Raw genomic sequence first — 8,011 nt, forward strand, 5'->3', positions numbered from 1 at the left:
TAGTAAAATGTAAACTTTCACGTCCGGAGCTGGCCGGGCTGGCCGACCGGTTCTAGGCTCTTCAGTCTGGAACCGTGCGACCGCTACGGTCGCAGGTTCGAATCCTGCCTCGGGCATGGATGTGTATGATGTCCTTAGGTTAGTTATGTTTAAGTAGTTCTAAGTTCTAGGGGACTGATGACCTCAGCTGTTAAGTCCCATGGTGCTCAGAGCTATTTTTTTTTTCACGTCCGAAAATGTGACAATTAATAAAATACTATGACTATTAAGTCGTGGTCACATGGATTTCACATTCATTCAGTAGCGAGCCAGGATGTGGGTCCAACACTCAAAGAAGCTACGATCATCTTTGAAAATGTCCTCAGCAGATGGGGACGAAACTTTGGGTTTTAATGTGAAATCCATTCGATCACGACATAACAGCCCGTAATATTGTATTAATTGTGATAACTCGTATCTCTAATTCAGTGGTTCATTACTGTGTTTTCTATTCCTATGAAACCCATCTTTAATTGCACCTTTAGCTTACGACATTAATTCAAAGGATGCGTGTAAGGGGCGTTCATAAAGAAACGAGCCGGAGGCATAATTACAGAAACCAGTACCTGTGTGTTAGAAGTACTGACCCTGGCTGTTGAGACACTTGTCCCACTGTGACACAAGGCGGTGAATGGCTGTCTCATAAAATTCCCGGGGCTGCAATGTTAACCAGTTCCGCACGTACAGCTGGGCGTCGTCGTCCGAGGTGAACCGGAAAGGTTATGCTGACGTTCTTCTTTGATCTAGATGGCGCCTTCTCATTCGCTTCCTGTAGCAACAGTGAATGCCCAGCGTTCCTCGTAAACCTTGTCTACCCTTCGCCAAGCGTTCAAATCAAAACGACCAGGCAATCTCAGGCGTGGGGTCATTCTGCTCCACGACAACGCAAAGCCTCATACGGCAAACACAGTCGTGGCACTCCTACAGAAATTCAGATGGGAGGCTCTCGGCCACCCTCCATACAGTCAGGACAGCTCTCCCTGTGGGTACGCCATGTTTGGTCCCCTTAAAAAGGCTCTGCAAGAGCCAAACGATTTACCTCGGACGACGACGCCCAGCTGTACGTGCGGAACTGGTTAACATTGCAGCCCCGAGAATTTTATGAGACAGCCATTCACCGCTTTGTGTCACAATGGGACAAATGTCTCATCAGCCAGAGTCAGTACTTCTAACATACAGGTACTGATTTCTGTAATTATGCCTCCGGCTCGTTTCTTTTTGAACGCCCCTTATAATTTACATACATTAGATAATTGTGCGTAAATAATTGTTATCTTATTTTCTTACAGCACGTTATGACCACTAATGAAGTGCAGACCTGTGTGGACAAACCGTCTTCTTTGTGTGGCGAAAGTGCTGACTCTTCGAACGTAGCGTATTTTCCCGCAGAACAGGATCTGAACCATGAAGAGATGTGATAACTACTCGGAATATCTCAGAGTGCACAGTGACTTGTCTGTACTCTCGTTTCTGGTTTGCACATGTCACTGCGTTGGCGGGAACTTCACCGCTGAGGTCATTTTGTGCTAATATGTGACGTGTATATACAGTGCAGAGTGGCAGAAAACTGAGCGTTCCTAGTGGTTTTGTTGTTGAATGCTCAGATAAATTTGGTGGCAGGATACGAGTTTTCAAAGAGCATGCAACTGAATATGATCACGTAAATCATTTCGTATACGCCTAGGTCTCGTGAAGTGAGCACATTGCTTGGAACTGATTCAGAACTACACAAGGTATAGTTTTCAAATTAGATATCCTGTTCAGCAGTCCTCGGTTCTTCGTTGGTAAGCTACATATCTTGTTCATCTAGTGATGAAACAATACTGAACAGAGCATGTTCCGTTTCAAAGTTGAAAAAAAGAATGAACACTTTTGGTTGGATGCTATATTGTTTATCACATCAGCAAATACGCAACGACGACGATTATCTTTGTCTCCAACACAACGTGGATGACATGTAACTAATAGAACTAGTTTTGATGTCTTCATTTTCCATTCTTTTCTATATGTATTATAATGGTCATGAATATTGGCGCCATACGGCAACACTCTGCCATACCATCCAGAAACCTTAACAGGCATAACATACACGACATTCCATTTGAGAAAATCGGAAGCTTCTCTGTCTTCACAAATTTTCCAGTGCTGTTACTATAACTGCCTTTTTTCTTAATCAAAAATTTGCTTAACTTTTAAATGAAGTGACATATATTTTGATGGAGACTAATACAATTAACGACACACGTATCTGAGAGTGGTACTATATAGCCACAAAATTAAAATTATTCCCAAAGGACTTCCTCACGGATCGACTTTGCGTCACATATATTTTCAAGGTACATTATTTTATTCAGGCAATTAACTTCAGTTTCCTCGGTTGTATATTTAAAAGAAGTGAATGAAATTAATTCATTTCACAAATGTACAATTCACTCCATACAATTTTCATTTCTTGGAGAACATATACGCAATTTCTAATCAGTATTTTCTGCTGCTTAGTGCTTTTGATAATCGGTCTGAAGAAAGTGACAAGAATGCACTTCCATATCTCCAGAAAAAATTCACGGATACTGGCTCTCGGATCTCTGGAACTATAGAGCAAAAGCTGGTACGAAAGTTAGATAGATAAATAAAAATCTCCCCCAGTGTGTTACTATCATACATAAAAGTTATACTAGTTACCGAGAAATTTAAAGGGATGTTGTCACGATGCGGAAACAAAAGTGTAAAACGAGGAAATACTCAAATGCTGATGCCTTAAAGACGAGAATAGCGCCGAAGAGGAAGAAACGGCACCTCAAAGCGTATTTCAAATGCCGGGACAAGCAAGAAAAAGCCATCACAGCTCAAAAGAAATAGCTCGTAAGTGAGTGTAAAATGAATCTATAGATGACAACAAAATAACGTATCTTAGTTAACGCAGGAATGTCCTGCCGCTAATCTACCAATCTGCTTCTTGATGACGATGAAACAAGCAGATGCTGCCATTGTCGTGAGAAGTGATGAGTGTTCAATCATTGTCACCAAAAAAGCTGACAATACTTCTGCCGGAATTATGCAGAACTTGTAACAGTTTTCAACACGATTTGTTAGAAGCCCGCAGCATTAACACAAAATTAAGTTCAAAAATGGTTCAAATGGCTCTGAGCACTATGGGACTTAACAGCTGTGGTCATCAGTCCCCTAGAACTTAGGACTACTTAAACCTAACTAACCTAAGGACATCACACACATCCATGCCCGAGGCAGGATTCGAACCGGCGACCGTAGCAGTCGCGCGGTTCCGGACTGCGCGGCTAGACCCGCGAGACCACCGCGGCCGGCTCAAAATTAAGTGAATTCGTCATAGTTGCAGTGGAACTCAGTATTGTTTCAACTGCAATCATGTATGAACAGCGGCAATTCCGACCACGAAATCACAATATGAAGAGGTTTTCTAGGCGACATCACTTGAATCCGACGAAACTTATTTACGGAAATTCAAATCCGTATTTTCAGTTGCTAATTGCTACTAGTTGCAGAGGCAGGTCTGAAATAGCTGAAACAACTGTACAAAAAATACTGACACTGTAGCCACACGATTGCAGAACAGACGAAATTTGCTTACAAAATATCCCAACGCGAAATTTAGAAAAAGATTCCCAGACCCTCGCTGATCGTTTAGTAATGCTGTACAATGATCATTAAGGTACTGAAATTGAAGGAGTCCCGCTTCCATTAAGGGTGCGTTACGCGGCTTTGTGTTCTTGGATCTGTGAAGCAGTAAAATAGTTTATACAGTCGTTAATAAGTGCGACACTGATGGGTTGCCCAGGCACATAGAAATGAACGTCATCTCTGAATCTCCACCCCGAGTATTCACGAAGAGGCGTGTTCTTAAACACCGAGGGAGGTGGTGCAGCACTGAATTCGTCCTCCCGACGACGGTCCAAACCCACGTCCAGCCAAGCAGATTTAGGTTCACCGTGATTTCCCTAAATCGCTGCAGGCAGATGCCGGGATGGTTTCTTTCATCATCCTTAACACAATCCGAGCCTGTGCTCCGTCTCTAATGACCTCGATGTCGATAGTACGTTGAACCTAATATTCCTTTTTGTGTTCTTAAACGACCTCACTCGCTACCGTGCGACACGGAATGTCAGTCAACGGAGTTGCAATATACGAGGCGACCGACAACTTCACAGAAGCAATCGGGATGCCCCGAGGCCACGTGCTGCGTTTGGGACTGGCGAGACGATGCGTATCGGCGCTCGTTAGCTGCGGTGCGGTGGTACTGACCTGGTGCGTGCTGCGTGCTGCGCCGACGTCCGCGCGGCCGGGCGAGCGCTGCCGGAGTGAGCAGACGAACCGGTTGCCCACGGCGAGGCCGCCGCTAGCCGCCACGGCCAGCACGCGCGCCGCGACCGCGTAAACACCGCAGCCAGCTGACTCACGCCGCGTCCCTTCTACACCCGCGTCCTGGTCACTGTACCGAGATCTGCGCACCTCTTGCCTATGCGGCCGGGCTCACTAATTTGCTGTCGTGAAATACCTCATTTCTACATCTACTTCTGCATCGATACTCCGCAAGCCACCGTAAGGTGCGTGGCGGAGAGTGCCCTGTACCACTACTTGTCATTTCCCTCCTGTTGGGTTGGGTTGTTTGGGGGAGGAGACCAGACAGCAAGGTCATCGGTCTCATAGGATTAGGGAAGGAAAGGGAAGGAAGTCGGCCGTGCCCTTTCAAAGGACAAAGGAACCATCCCGGCATTTGCCTGGAGCGATTTAGGGAAATTACGGAAAATTTAAATCAGGATGGCCGGACGCGGGATTGAACCGTCGTCCTCCCGAATACGAGTCCAGTGTGCTAGCCACTGCTCCACCTCGCTCGAAAATGGTTCAAATGGCTCTAAACACTATGGGACTTAACTGCTGAGGTCATCAGTCCCCTAGAACTTAGAACTACTTAAACCTAACTAACCTAAGGACATCACACACAACCATGCCCGATGCAGGATTCGAACCTGCGACCGTAGCGGTCACGCGGTTCCAGACTGTAGCGCCTAGAACCGCTCGGCCACCTCGGCCGGCCACCTCGCTCGGTTTCCCTCCTGTTCCACTCGCAAACAGGGAAAGACGATTGTCTGTGCCCCTCTGTATGAGCCCTTGTTTCTCGTATCTTATCTTCGTGGTCCTTACCCGCGACGTATGTTTTCGGGAGCAGTATCGTTCGGCAGTCAGCTTTAAATGTCGGTTCTCTAACTTTTATCAATATTGTTTCCCGCAAAGAACGCCGCATTCCTCCAGGGATTTCCATTTGAGTTCCCAAACTATCTCCGTAATACTTAAGTTACGTACCGGTAACAAATCTACAGCCCTTCTCTGAACTGCTTCCATTTCTTCCTTTAATCTGATCTCGTGTGGATCGCAAACACTCTTGCAGCACTCAAGAATAGGGCGCACCGGCATCCTTTATGCGGTCTCCTTTGTAGGTGAACCACTCTTTCCTAAAATTCTTTGCCGGCCGGTGTGGCCGTGCGGTTCTAGACGCTTCAGTCTGGAACCGCGTGACCGCTACGGTCACAGGTTCGACTCCTGCCTCGGGCATGGATGTGTGTGATGTCCTTAGGTTAGTTAGGTTTAAGTAGTTCTAAGATCTAGGGGACTGATGACCACAAATGTTAACTCCCATAGTGCTCAGAGCCATTTTTGAACCTAAAATTCTTCCAATAAACCGAAGTCAACATTTGCCTTCTCTACCACAGTTTTCACACGCTCGTTCCACCTCATATCGCACTGCAACGTTATGCCCAGATATTTAAACGACTTGACTTTGTCAAGCTGGACCCAAGTAATACCTAATCGGAACATTACAGGTTTGTTCTTTCTACTCATCTGCATTAACTTTCATTTTTCCACATTTCGGGCTAGCTGTCATTCATCACACCAACCGGAAATTTTGTCTAAGACGTCTTGTATCTTCCTATAGTCACTCAACCGCCAGCCGCTGTGGTCTAGCGGTTCTAGGCGCTTCAGTCCGGAACCACGCGGTTGCTACGGTCGCAGATTCGAATCCTGCCTTGCTCATGGATGTGTGTGATGCCCTTAGGTTAGTTAGGTTTAAGTAGTTCTAAGTCTATGGGACTGATGACCTCAGATGTTAAGTCCCATAGTGCTTAGAGCCATTACTCAACTTCGACACCTTACCGTAAATCACAGCATCATCAGTAAACAACCGCAGATTGTTGCCCACACTGCCCGCGAAACCATTTATGTATATAGAGAACAACAGCCGTCCTATCACACTTCCCTGGGGCACTCCTAACGCTACCCTTGCCTCTGATAAACACTCGCCGCCGAGGACGACATACTGGGGTCTATTGCTTAAGAAGTCTTCGAGCCACTCGTATATCTATAAACATATTCCGTATACTCGTATCTTCGTTAACAGCCTGCAGTGGGGCACCGTGTCAAATTATTTCCGGAAATCTAGGAATATGGAATCTGCCTGTTGACCTTGATCCATAGTTCTCAGTATATCAAGTGAGAAAAGGGCAAGCTGAGTTACGCACGAGCGATGCTTTCTAAAACCATGCTGATTCGTGGACATAAGCTGCTTAGCCTCAAGAAAGTTTATTGTATTCGAATTGAGAATGTGTTCAAGGATTCTGGAGCAAACAGAAGTTTGGGATGTTGGTCTTTAATTTTGCTGGTCGGTTGTTTTACCTTTCTTATTTACTGGAGTCACCTGCGTTTTTTTCCAGTCGCTTTGGACTTTGTGCTTGGCTTAATGGGAGCCGAAGCAGTCGGTGGCTCTGGAACTAGGAACGGAACGATGGGCGAGAAGAAGCAACTCGGTCGCATAGTTATTTTCTGCAAATAGCTTCAGTTCTGAGCGTAGCTCAAGGGAGGGATGAAAAGGAGGAGATTAGAGTTTTACCTCCCGTCATTAGAGACGGAGCTGAAGCTCGGAGTACGGAAGGATGGAGGAGGGAATCGGCCGTGCGCTTTTCGAGCGAACCATCCCGGCATTTTCCTGGAGAGTTTAAGGGCAATCACCGGAAATATAAATCTGGATGGTCGATCGGGGATTTGAACTGTCGTCCTTCCGAATGCGAGTCGATAGTGCTAAGCACTGCACCACCCCGCTAAGTGCCACAAAGAATTCGCAGATAAAATGGGCTAGATGGCTTGCATCAGTTCCGGCTAGTTCAATCCAGCGGTATCCACGACGTGCCAAACATCTCGCAGACCGCATGTGGGCCAATTCTCAGCCTGCCTCAGCCTTTGTCATTCCTTCCCAGATATACTCGGTACAGCAGGACATTTTCCCCACCAAAGAACCATGGACCTTGCCGTTGGTGGGGAGGCTTGCGTGCCTCAGCGATACAGATAGCCGTACCGTAGGTGCAACCACAACGGAGGGGTAACTGTTGAGAGGCCAGGCAAACGTGTGGTTCCTTAAGAGGGGCAGCAGCCTTTTCAGTAGTTGCAGGGGTAACAGTCTGGATGATTGACTGATCTGGCCTTGTAGCACTAGCCAAAACGGCGTTGCTGTGCTGGTACTGCGAACGGCCGAAAGCAAGGAGAAACTACAGCCGCAATTTTTCCCGAGGGCATGTAGCTTTACTGTGTGGTTTAATGATGATGGCGTCCTCTTGGATAAAATATTCCGGAGGTAAAATAGTCTCCCATTCAGATCTCCGGGCGGCGACTACTCAGGAGGACGTCGTTATCAGGAGAAAGAAAACTGGCGTCTACGGATCAGAGCGTGGAATGTCAGATCCCTTAATCGAACAGGTAGGTTAGAAAATTTAAAAAGGGAAATGGATAGGTTAAAGTTATCTATAGTAGGAATTAGTGAAGTTCGCTGGCAGGAGGAACAAGACTTTTATTCAGGCGAATACAGGGTTATAAATACAAAATCAAAAAGGGGTAATGCAGAAGTAGGTTTAATAATGAATAAAAAAATAGGAGTACGGGTAAGCTACTA

The 8,011-nt window shown here is 46.1% G+C and overlaps 1 protein-coding gene across 1 annotated transcript in view; it reads right to left on the reverse strand.

Annotated features, from left to right (window-relative positions):
* LOC126469862 (serpin A3-1-like) overlaps positions 1-4,415 on the reverse strand; it is a 150,732-nt gene extending 146,317 nt beyond the window's left edge. The window contains exon 1 of the mRNA XM_050097172.1: positions 4,318-4,415. The gene's annotated coding sequence lies outside the window, so the exon portion shown is untranslated. The remainder of the gene's footprint in view (positions 1-4,317) is intronic.
* Positions 4,416-8,011: the final 3,596 nt, after the last annotated feature.

This window comes from Schistocerca serialis, chromosome 3 (genome assembly GCF_023864345.2).
Source record: "Schistocerca serialis cubense isolate TAMUIC-IGC-003099 chromosome 3, iqSchSeri2.2, whole genome shotgun sequence".
Lineage (NCBI taxonomy): Eukaryota > Metazoa > Arthropoda > Insecta > Orthoptera > Acrididae > Schistocerca > Schistocerca serialis.